This window comes from Procambarus clarkii, chromosome 59 (genome assembly GCF_040958095.1).
Source record: "Procambarus clarkii isolate CNS0578487 chromosome 59, FALCON_Pclarkii_2.0, whole genome shotgun sequence".
NCBI classification, from domain to species: Eukaryota; Metazoa; Arthropoda; class Malacostraca; order Decapoda; family Cambaridae; genus Procambarus; species Procambarus clarkii.
The window spans coordinates 19,519,566-19,532,339 of NC_091208.1; the positions used below are offsets into that span (position 1 = coordinate 19,519,566).

The following is a 12,774-nucleotide window of genomic DNA, read 5'->3' on the forward strand; positions in this document are numbered from 1 at the left end:
CTGTTCACCTAGCACTAAATAGGTACCTGGGAATTAGACGGCTGCTACGGGCTCCTTCCTGGGGATGTGTGTGTGTGTGTGTACTCACCTATATGTGCTTGCAGGATCGAGCATTGACTCTTGGATCCCGCCTTTCTAGCTATCAGTTGTTTACAGCAATGACTCCTGTCCCATTTCCCTATCATACCTAGTTTTAAAAGTATGAATAGTATTTGCTTCCACAACCTGTTCCCCAAGTGCATTCCATTTTTCTACTACTCTCACGCTAAAAGAAAACTTCCTAACATCTCTGTGACTCATCTGAGTTTCCAGTTTCCACCCATGTCCCCTCGTTCTGTTATTATTACGTGTGAACATTTCATCTATTTCCACTTTGTCAATTCCCCTGAGTATTTTATATGTCCCTATCATATCTCCTCTCTCCCTTCTTTTCTCTAGTGTCGTTAGGTTCAGTTCCTTCAGCCGCTCTTCATATCCCATCCCTCGTAACTCTGGGACAAGCCTCGTCGCAAACCTCTGAACCTTCTCCAGTTTCTTTGTGTTTCTTCAGGTGGGGGCTCCATGATGGCGCGGCATACTCTAAGACGGGTCTCACGTAGGCAGTGTAAAGTGCCCTAAAAGCTTCCTCATTTAGGTTTCTGAATGAAGTTCTAATTTTCGCCAGTGTAGAGTACGCTGCTGTCGTTATCCTATTTATATGTGCCTCAGGAGTTAGATTAGGTGTCACATCCACTCCCAGGTCTCTTTCTCGAATCGTTACAGGTAGGCTGTTCCCCTTCATTGTGTACTGTCCCTTTGGTCTCCTGTCACCTGGTCCCATTTCCATAACTTTACATTTACTGGTGTTAAACTCCAGTAGCCATTTCCCTGACCATCTCTGCAGCCTGTTTAAGTCCTCTTGGAGGATCCTACAATCCTCGTCTGTCACAACTCTTCTCATTAATTTTGCGTCATCTGCAAACATTGACATGTATGATTCCACTCCTGTAAACATATCATTTACGTAAATTAGAAAGAGGATTGGTCCCAGCACCGATCCTTGAGGTACTCCACTTGTTACTGTTCGCCAGTCCGACTTTTCGCCCCTTACCATTACCCTCTGGCTCCTTCCTGTTAGGTAGTTCTTCACCCATACTAGGGCCTTTCCGCTTACTCCTGCCTGCCTCTCAAGTTTGTATAGCAGTCTCATGTGCGGTACCGTATCAAAGGCCTTTTGGCAGTCAAGAAATATGCAGTCTGCCCAGCCTTCTCTGTCCTGCCTTATCCTTGTTACTTTATCATAGAATTCTAAAAGGTTTGTTACAGTGTTTGTGTGTGTGTGTGTGTGTGTGTGTGTGTGTGTGTGGATTGAGGAGCCGGTGGCTGAGCGGACAGAACACTGTACGCGTGATCCTGTGGTCCCGGGTTCGATCCCGGGCGCCGGCGAGAAACAATGGGCAGAGTTTCTTGTTACCCCCTGTAACAGAGCCCCTGTTACCTAGCAGTAAATAGGTACCTGGGTGTTAGTCAGCTGTCACGGGCTGCTTCCTGGGGGTGGAGGCCTGGTCAAGGACCGGGCCGCGGGGACACTAAGCCCCGAAATCATCTCAAGATAACCTCAAGATTCCGAGTGTAGGTATCGGCGGTCAGTCCACTTGACCTGCACAACAAAATCAAAGTGAACGGGTTAATGCCGTGATCCTTGAGGCACCCCGCAAGTTCACTCTCCTCCATCTGGATTCTTCCTCACACGGTTCTCTCCATCTTGATTGTTTCCCCTCTCACTTTCCCTCAGTTTTTGAGAGCCACCCTCGTTTATTTCCACACGCGCGTGCGTGTGTATGCGTGCGTATGAGTGCGTATGCGGGTACTTGGGTTATGTTGGTCAGTAGGTAGCCAGGTATAGGCGTGAGGTATACAGTCGCGAGGCGGTGAGCGGACGTCCGAGCAGCTGGCCAGCCAGCCAGCCAGCATGCCTGCCACACACACACACACACACACACACACACACACACACACACACACACACACACACACACACACACACACACACACACACACACACACATGTCTACAACACTTGTATAACACCTGCCTCTAGCTGCAGGTGTGGATATAAGGATGTCTGCAAAAAGGTGGATGCCGGGCAAAATGGTTGTGGGAGGCGAGAGACAAATATTGACAGTGTTAATTAAGGCCTCGGGCAAGCAAGGACGGACGCTGGGGCCACGATTCTTAATAACTTGTCGTCCACGTTTGGCCAGTCGTAAGTGGGGAGAGACCTGGGGCTAGATTCACGAAGCACTTACGCAAACACTTACGATCCTGTCCATCTTTTCTCAATCTTTGGCGGCTTTGTTTCCAATTATTAAACAGTTAATGAGCTCCGAAGCACCAGGAGGCTGTTTATAACTATAATAACAGTTGAATGGGAAGTTTTCATGCTTGTAAACTGTTTAATAAATGTAACCAAAGCCGTCAAAGATTGAGGAAAGATGTACACGTTCGTAAGTGCTTGCGTAAGTACTTAAGTGAATCTGACCCCTGGTTGTAAACCCGTTGGTGGGCAGGGTTCCACGGAAGGCTAGTTGGGGCAAGGCTTGAAAACTTCTTAAGTCTACGAAGGGTAGACTTAAGAAGTTTCCATTGGCCTGCGGAAACCCCCTTTTCCAATGGGGGGGGGGAGATTGTGGGAGGCCTGGTCGACGACCGGGCCGCGGGGATGCTAAGCCCCGGAAGCACCTCAAGGTGACCTTAAGGAGTTTGGGGGGGGGGGGGTGTTGAGGGGTGCCTAGTGACTCCAATCTCGATACATTGTTCATAATGCAGGGTTCATAAAGGCTGTGATTGGCACGGACAGTGATCTGTCTGTCTGTCTGTGCACTCATCTAGTTGTGCTTGCGGGGGTTGAGCTTTGGTTCTTTGGTCCCGCCTCTCAACCGTCAATCACCTGGTGTACAGGTTCCTGAGCCTATTGGGCTCTATCATATCTACATTTGAAACTGTGTATGAAGTCAGCCTCCACATAAATATTATGATAGATATCGTGAGGAGACATTCACATATGGGACTAATAGAACAAGAACCCGGCAATGTGATGTTATAGTGGCCAGAATACACCTGGGATATAGACGTATCTGGCAGCTTTCTCAAAACCCAAATGTCGAGTACACAATGTGTCAACTTTGTGAAAGAGAAAACATGCACTCTCTTGAACATTATATTGTAGAATGTCCCATACTGACTGACTTTCGCCCTCCTGGGCTAAGGTATGCTGAACTGTGTAATTACTATATGAGTACTGGAACACTTGATATATTGGACTTGTATCCAAGATTGACCATGTAATATATCATTTATACAATGTATATATATGATGTAACTATATAACCTGAGCTTGTAAAAGCACCTTAATCACCTTCAGTGATTAAGTGCTTAATTGCATACTAGTTTCTTTATCAGCTATCTCACCCTGTCAGAGTAAATGAGACAGATGTGAATGCATGTGTGTGTATATATGTATGTATGTGTGTGTGTGTATGTATATGTATGGGTATAAAGTATATATGGAAGCTGATCAGAATTACATTTCACCTTTGTGAATGTACATTAATGACACTATGTAAAAGACACATCAAACACTTTATGTAGGGCATACGTAAATCTGTGTATCTATGTATTTACGTATGTAGGTTAGCTTAGCATTTTAAAAGCACCGAATCACCTTCTGTGGTTGAGTGTTCAATAAACCCTTGAACTATATGTTTAACATTTCTCTAACCCTGTCCATGGAGGACAGAAGAAAATGTATATATGCTGGTTAGCATTGTAAATGTCTGGCCACGTCTGTGGTAAAAAGAAGAAGAAGAAAAAAAAAACACCACTGCCTAATGCATTCCACTTGTTAACTACTTTGACACTGAAAAAATTCTTTCTAACGTCCCTGTGACTCATTTGGGTACTCAGTTGGTACTCAGTTTGGGTTCGACTGAGTAGTTGGGTACTCAATTGGGTGGGAGGGGGGGGGGGTGTAGCATATGCTTTGCTGAGTACACTAACTCACCACCTCCATAGTGTAAGTTTCTTAACAAAATATAGACTGCAAATAATAACCAAAAATATTATAACAATGTTAACATTCTGGGAATAATAGTTATGGTAGTTATCTTAAGAGTTTTAGTTATAACTAAGTTATATATTAACTATTAATAGTATTGATATTAATATTTGTACACGTTTGTTTCAGGTAAGTGTAAAGAGGAGCAGGAGCCGCCCACATGGAAGCACCACAGTGAGTACTGACCTCCCTCCGTGTTCTCCTCCCACCAGATTGATGAAGATTAAGCCATCTAAAGCTGGCACGGGCATGAATAGCCCCGTAAGTGGTGGCCCTTTTGAGCCATTACCAGTATCAAGAGCTGATACTGGAGATCTGTGGAGGTGCGACTGCACCCTGCGTGACGGGAGATGTCTCCCGTGTTCGACTCCCACCATGTTGTTGTTGTTGTAGATTCAGCTACTCGGAACAAGTTCCAAGTAGCACGGGCTATGGTGAGCCCGTAGCGGACTTACCTGGCACTGGAGCGGTGCCCTGCTTGCGTCGACTCCCACCAGAACCACCAGTGCTTTTTACTTGCATTCTTACGAGTAAAGATTGATTGAGGAAGATTAAGCCACCTAATAGGTGGCACGGGCATGAATATCCCGTAATCTTACAACTAGCCGTTTATGGTGTTTTGTACAGAACCACCGTCTACGGGCTCACCATAGCCCGTGCTACTTGGAACTTTTTGTTCCCAGTAGCTGAATCTTAAACAACAACGCTTTCCCCCCTGATAGTTCCCTTCCCTTCGTTTTATTAGGAATCACTAAGGAAATATTCTCCCCTGTCCACCTTTCATTCTTGTCAGTTTTGTGAAAGTTGTGAAGGTGTCCTGAAACTTCTTTTTTGGGAGTGAGGTTGAGCTCCGTCAACCTGTCATCCGCCCTTTCTTAGTTACGTTTCTTAGGCACAACAGTTTTGTTGCAGACCTCTCAACTTTCTCGAGCTTTTGCTTCACAAGATGAAGCTTCCATGCCAGTGCTGCATGTTCCTAGTGCTCCTCTGACGTAGGTTGTTTATCTTCTCTAAACTATGTCCCGTTTTTATGTACTTAGTTGTTCACGATAGAGTTTTACTGGTGTTATCTTAGTGTATGCCGCCCCCTCCCCTCCCCCTGTAATGTACCACTATGCACAACAGTTGTTAAGGTGTTGTGCATAGTGGTGTACTCACCTAGTTGTGTGTGTGGGGGGGGGGGTGTACTCGCCTAGTTGTGCTTGCGGGGTTGAGCTCTGGCTCTTTGGTCCCGCCTCTCAACCGTCAATCAACAGGTGTACAGGTTCCTGAGCCTATTGGGCTCTATCATATCTACACTTGAAACTGTGTATGGAGTCAGCCTCCACCACATCACTTCCTAATGCATTCCATTTGTCAACCACTCTGACACTGTGTGTGTGTGTGTGTGTGTGTGTGTGTGTGTGTGTGTGTGTGTGTGTGTGTGTGTGTGTGTGTGTGTGTGTGTGTGTGTAGAATGATTGAAAATGTAAAGGTAAGACACCTTGTGGAGGTGAGGAAGGAGAAGAGGTGAGGATGGAAGGAGGTTGTGGTGGTAGTGAGGGGGCGTGGCCACCTCTGTATTGTTGCCGTGGGTGGGCTGTGTTTTGTCTGGGACGTGTGGCCCCTGGTGCTGGAGGAACTGCTTCGGCCACCCCGTCGGAGCCGAGCCGGTCGGCCGAGCGGACAGCACGCTGGACTTGTGATCCTGTGGTCCCGGGTTCGATCCCAGGCGCCGGCGAGAAACAATGGGCAGAGTTTCTTTCACCCTATGCCCCTGTTACCTAGCAGTAAAATAGGTACCTGGGTGTTAGTCAGCTGTCACGGGCTGCTTCCTGGGGGTGGAGGCCTGGTCGAGGACCTGGCCGCGGGGACACTAAAAAGCCCCGAAATCATCTCAAGATAACCCCCCTTTACTAGCCCCTCCACCCCCCCCTTCCTTCTAACACCTCCCTCTCCTCCCCCCCCCCCTTCTTCCTCTTCCTAACACCCCCTCTCTTCCTCCCCTCCTTCCTCTTCCTAACACCCCCCCTCTTCCCCCCTTCAACTAATACCCTCCCTCCTCCCCACACACACACACACACACACACACACACACACACACACACACACACACACCAGGATGCTGGTGGCTGTGAGTGGGACAGCACGCTGGACACGTAGTCCTGTGGACCACCGGGGTTCGATTCCCGGCGCCGGCGGAAACAGATGGGCAGAGTTTCTTTCACCCAGGATGGGCTCCGCGGGCAACTGACAACAAAGGCACGCAGTAAAGATACTTCCAAAATTAGTCAATCTGAATTAAGAGGCACGACTGGAGGCACAATAGGTACCTGGGAGTTAGACAGCTGCCACGGGCTGCTTCCTGGGGGGGGGGTAACAAAAAGGAGGCCTGGTCGAGGACCGGGCCGCGGGGACGCTAAGCCCCGAAGTCATCTCAAGATAACCAACCGGAAATAAGCACGTCCTGGAATCCAGGCGGGAAAAAAGGTATGATTACTTCCAACAATTATGTTAAAGGGATGTGATAAGATAGAGGGATGATTATTTTAAATAATTAACTCGAATTTAACATGTTCCAACTTTGAAACAAAATTACTGGAATAAAGTTATACAACACGCGCGAACCTTTCACCTTGGCACTTGACACCTGTGTCATGTGTGACCCCTGGCACTTGACACCTGTGTCATGTGTGACCCCTGGCACTTGACACCTGTGTCATGTGTGACCCCTGGCATTTGACACCTGTGTCATGTGTGACCCCTGGCACTTGACACCTGTGTCATGTGTGACCCCTGGCACTTGACACCTGTGTCATGTGTGACCCCTGGCACTTGACACCTGTGTCATGTGTGACCCCTGGCATTTGACACCTGTGTCATGTGTGACCCCTGGCACTTGACACCTGTGTCATGTGTGACCCCTGGCACTTGACACCTGTGTCATGTGTGACCCCTGGCACTTGACACCTGTGTCATGTGTGACCCCTGGCATTTGACACCTGTGTCATGTGTGACCCCTGGCACTTGACACCTGTGTCATGTGTGACCCCTGGCACTTGACACCTGTGTCATGTGTGACCCCTGGCACTTGACACCTGTGTCATGTGTGACCCCTGGCACTTGACACCTGTGTCATGTGTGACCCCTGGCACTTGACACCTGTGTCATGTGTGACCCCTGGCACTTGACACCTGTGTCATGTGTGACCCCTGGCACTTGACACCTGTGTCATGTGTGACCCCTGGCACTTGACACCTGTGTCATGTGTGACCCCTGGCACTTGACACCTGTGTCACGTGTGACCCCTGGCACTTGACACCTGTGTCACGTGTGACCCCTGGCACTTGACACCGTGCCACGTGTGACCCCTGGCACTTGACACCTGTGTCACGTGTGACCCCTGGCACTTGACACCTGTGTCACGTGTGACCCCTGGCACTTGACACCTGTGTCACGTGTGACCCCTGGCACTTGACACCGTGCCACGTGTGACCCCTGGCACTTGACACCTGTGTCATGTGTGACCCCTGGCACTTGACACCTGTGTCATGTGTGACCCCTGGCACTTGACACCTGTGTCATGTGTGACCCCTGGCACTTGACACCTGTGTCATGTGTGACCCCTGGCACTTGACACCTGTGTCATGTGTGACCCCTGGCACTTGACACCTGTGTCACGTGTGACCCCTGGCACTTGACACCTGTGTCACGTGTGACCCCTGGCACTTGACATCTGTGTCACGTGTGACCCCTGGCATTTGACACCGTGCCACGTGTGACCCCTGGCATTTGACACCGTGCCACGTGTGACCCCTGGCATTTGACACCGTGCCACGTGTGACCCCTGGCATTTGACACCGTGCCACGTGTGACCCCTGGCATTTGACACCGTGCCACGTGTGACCCCTGGCATTTGACACCGTGCCACGTGTGACCCCTGGCATTTGACACCGTGCCACCGTGTGTTTACTAGTTGTGTTTTGCGGGGGTTGAGCTTTGCTCTTTCGGCCCGCCTCTCAACTGTCAATCAACTGTTTACTAACTACTTTTTTTTTTCCCCCCACACCCCACACACACACACACACACACACACACACACACACACACACACACACACACACACACACACACACACACACCAGGAAGCAGCCCGTGACAGCTGACTAACTCCCAGGTACCTATTTACTGCTAGGTAACAGGGGCACTTAGGGGGAAAGAAACTTTGCCCATTTGTTTCTGCCTCGTGCGGGAATCGAACCCGCGTCACAGAATTACGAGTTCTGCGCGCTATCCACCAGGCTACGAGGCCCCTTGGGTCTGCCTCGTTTTGTCTGTGTCTCGCCGGCGCCGGGAATCGAACCCGGGCCACAGGATTACGTGTCCAGCGTGCTTTCCACACAGCCACCGGCGACCCGTGTGTGTTTGTGTGTGTGTGTGTGTTTTTCAGAGAAGTAATACAGGGAGTATTTTAACCCCTTTTGGCAGGTGGGAGAGGCGGGGGGGGGGCTATAGGGGGGCCATCTCTGCCCCCCCATTCCCCTCTTTTTATTCCCCTCGGCGCCCCCTCCCCCTCCTCCCTCTTTTTACTCCCCCCTCAAGGCGGACAGGCCGCCTGCTATCATAACTCATACAATATTTCCCATTTCTAAAAGTTTTCCTTCGCCTCTGCCTCTTTACTAAAAAAAAAAAAAAATTAAAGCTCTCTGCCTTCTGCCCCCCCCCCCTACGTCCCCTTGTCCCCCCCCGTCCCGTCCCCCTTGTCCCCCCCGTCCCGTCCCCTTGTTCCCCCCCCCTACGTCCCTTGTCCCCCCCGTCCCCCCCACCCCGTCTCCTTGTTCCCCCCCCCCACGCCCACCCACCACCCATCTGTAACTAGGACAGGTTTATTTTATTTTCTTATTTATATCCCCCGGATAGTTTAAAGTATTAGGCATCTCCATATTTTTTTTTTTTTTTTTTAGTAAAGAGGCTGGAGGGAAATGGTGAAGGGGAAGTTTAGAAATGGGACATACTTTGAAAGTTATGAAAGCAGGCGGGCTGTCCGCCTTGCTGACACGAGGTGTGGGTGCTGGGGGCAGCTAAGGTAAGCTTGCTACCTCTTGTCAGGGAGCTGAGAGTCTCTGAGAGGTGCCACTGTGTCCAACACGAGTGGCCTGAAGCGCCTGGCAGCTGAGTGGACAGCACTTCGGTTTCGTAGTCCTGAGATTCCGGGTTCGATACCCCGGTGGAGGCGGAGAAAAATGGGCAACAATATTCTTTCACCCTAATGCCCTTGTTACCTAGCAAGGAAATAGGTACCTGGGAGTTAGACAGCTGCTACGGGCTGCTTCCTGGGTGGTGGGGGGTGGGTGTAACAAAAAGGAGAGGACCGGGCATGGGGACGGTAAGCCCCGAACGCTAAGCCATGTGCCCTGTCCTGTTTCACTTCCCCCGCCCCCCTCCCGTCTCATCTCCCGTCTCATCTGCCGTCTTGTGCCCCTGCCGTGAGCCAGCAAGTGCCAGTGTGTTCCCTGGCTCTCTCTGGCCCGTTACGTAACGTTCAACGAGGCGTTGTTGGGGTCGTTGGAGACGTTTTGCCAGACGACGCCGCCGCCTCTCTTAAGTTTACTCTAGGTGCTTACATTTCTTGGCGACGCGTTATTTTTAATGTGTGTGTGTGTGTGTGTGTGTGTGTGTGTGTGTGTGTGTGTGTGTGTGTGTGTGTGTGTGTGTGTGTGTGTGTGTGTGTGAGAGACAGGTGTGTGGTGGGGTTGAGGCTTATGACCCCCCCAACCCCTCTTCCTCCCCACCACACACCCTCTCCACATTTTGAGATTCCTTACCGCGTCAACTTATCATCTAGTACACCCTAGGGGAGTGCCAGGAACCCTGGCACCCTCGACACGTTTCAACTGTCTGGGCGCGGTTCGTACACACCCTCATTTTGGGCACTTTATGGTAGAAAGTGGAGTGAAGTTGGCAGTTGAAACACTTATTTTTTCCTTCAACCTTTTGGATAATTACGTTTAGGTTAGTGTTCTAAGAGTTAGGTTAATAAGTGGCGCCGTGGGTAGTGGTGGTGATATATTGACACACTGACACACTACCAGCCAGTCTTAGAATGGCTTCAAGGACCCGGCATTATGCAAGTGTAGTTGCTGGGTTAGTGGTGGTGGTGGGGGTGGTAGTGGTAGGGGTGGTGGGGGGTGGTAATGGTGGGTGGTGGTGGGGGGGTTGTGGTAGTGGTGGTGGGGGTGGCTACGGTGAACACCCACGCCGCCCACAACCCATGTGGCGAGAAGAGGAGGGGGAGGAGAGGGACATTAGATAGACTGCTGAGCACGTCAGGAAAGGCTGTGACGGCTGGAGGGAGCCATGATTGTGCTTGCTATACACCTCGCTGCTTCCTCCTCCTCCTCGCCCTCGTGCTCTTCCCCACCTGCAAAGGAAACGGGGGGGGGGGGGGGGAAAGCGCTTAGCCATTACGTCTATAGCACTTGAAAAAGGGGAGGGTCAGGTCTTACGGGCTATTCATGCCCGTGCCACCTTTTGGGTGGCTTAATCTTCATCAATCGGAGGATCAGGATAAGGATTTGGCGTGGGATGGGGGAAGGAATGGTGTCCAACCACTTGGACGGTCGGGGATTGAACGCCGACCTGCATGAAGCGAGACCGTCGCTCTACTGACCAGGTGACAACCGTCTCCCCCGGCAGAGGTAGGGGGGGCATTCCCCACCTGAAGGGGGGACCAATCCCCACCTGAAGGGGGGCAGCCAGCCTCACGATACACAATTCAACTCTGGTTTAACGAACGAATTGATTTGTGAACTGGAGGAAAGGTAAATTAAGTGAACAAATCCACAAGGGCCGTGACGAGGATTCGAACCTGCGTCCGAGATCATCCCAGACGCTGCCTTTATCGACTGAGCTACGACATGGTCAAAAGAGTTGAAACCGAACTGGAAACCGAAAAGTGAAAAGTTAAATTATTTCAGCAGCAGGGGGCTAGTTTCCGTTTAGTTTCATCCATAATATCTTTTTTAACCTGGAAAAGTGATGTGTCCAGCGTGCTGTCCGCTCGGCCACCGGCTCCACACCATAACCCCAAGTTGGCTGCTGTAAGGTGGTTTCCACAAGCATATAATGTGATATATAACCCGTACCTCAAGCATATAATGTGATATATAACCCGTACCTCAATACTCACTTGGTCAGGTGACAGATACCTGGTTGATGGGGTTCTGGGAGTTCTTCTACTCCCCAAGCCCGGCCCGAGGCCAGGCTCGACTTGTGAGAGTTTGGTCCACCAGGCTGTTGCTTGGAGCGGCCCGCAGGCCCACATACCCACCACAGCCCGGTTGGTCCGGCACTCCTTGGAGGAGTGTTAGTGTCTAATATAGTGTTATAGTGTCTAATATATGATGTTAGTGTCTAATATAGGGCGCCTGACAGCCGAGTGGACAGCGCTTCGGATTCGTAGTCCTGAGGTTCCGGGTTCGATCACCGATGGAGGCAAATGGGCAAAGAGTTTCTTTCACCCTGATGCCTCGGTTACCTACCAGTCAATAGGTACCTGGGAGTTAGACAGCTGCTATGGGCTGCTTCCTGGGGATGTGTAACAAAACGGAGGCCTGGTCGAGGACCGGGCCGCGGGGACGCTAAGCCCCGAAATCATCTCAAGATAGCCTCAAGATATACACCAGGAGGTTAGTGTAGGTCTCGTGAGGATACAAAAGTTTACAGTATTCGGCAGGTGTATCGTGAGGCCAGGAACGCCTGCCTCACCAACCCCAAACATTGATATCATGGTCAAAGTTTATTTATTTCTAACATGGTACGGATGGATACCTATATATTGTTGTTGTTATAGATTCAGCTGCTCGGAACAAGTTGCAAGTAGCACGGGCTATGGTGACCCCGTAGCTTACCTGGCACAGGAGCAAGTAGCACGGGCTAGGTGACCCCGTAGCTTACCTGGCACAGGAGCAAGTAGCACGGGCTATGTTGACCCCGTAGCTTACCTGGCACAGGAGCAAGTAGCACGGGCTATGTTGACCCCGTAGCTTACCTGGCACAGGAGCAAGTAGCACGGGCTAGGTGACCCCGTAGCTTACCTGGCACAGGAGCAAGTAGCACGGGCTAGGTGACCCCGTAGCTTACCTGGCACAGGAGCAAGTAGCACGGGCTAGGTGACCCCGTAGCTTACCTGGCACAGGAGCAAGTAGCACGGGCTAGGTGACCCCGTAGCTTACCTGGCACAGGAGCAAGTAGCACGGGCTATGGTGACACCGTAGCTTACCTGGCACAGGAGCAAGTAGCACGGGCTAGGTGACCCCGTAGCTTACCTGGCACAGGAGCAAGTAGCACGGGCTATGGTGACCCCGTAGCTTACCTGGCACAGGAGCAAGTAGCACGGGCTAGGTGACCCCGTAGCTTACCTGGCACAGGAGCAAGTAGCACGGGCTAGGTGACCCCGTAGCTTACCTGGCACAGGAGCAAGTAGCACGGGCTATGGTGACCCCGTAGCTTACCTGGCACAGGAGCAAGTAGCACGGGTTACAGTGAACCCGAAGTGAACTTACCAGGCACAGGAGCGGTGCTCTGTGTGTTTACTAGTTGTGTTTACTAGTTGTGTTTTTACGGGGGTTGAGCTTTGCTCTTTCGGCCCGCCTCTCAACTGTCAATCAACTGTTTACTAACTATTTTTTTTCACACCA

The 12,774-nt window shown here is 50.8% G+C and overlaps 1 protein-coding gene across 6 annotated transcripts in view; it reads left to right on the forward strand.

Annotated features, from left to right (window-relative positions):
* Positions 1 to 12,774, forward strand: part of LOC123768112 (protein tramtrack, beta isoform) — a 257,505-nt gene that overhangs the window by 190,437 nt on the left and 54,294 nt on the right. Inside the window, exon 2 of one of the 6 annotated variants that reach the window (XM_045758438.2) lies at positions 4,226 to 4,270. The exons of the other annotated variants lie outside the window; for them this stretch is intronic. The gene's annotated coding sequence lies outside the window, so the exon portion shown is untranslated. The remainder of the gene's footprint in view (positions 1 to 4,225; positions 4,271 to 12,774) is intronic. 6 annotated transcript variants of the gene reach the window in all.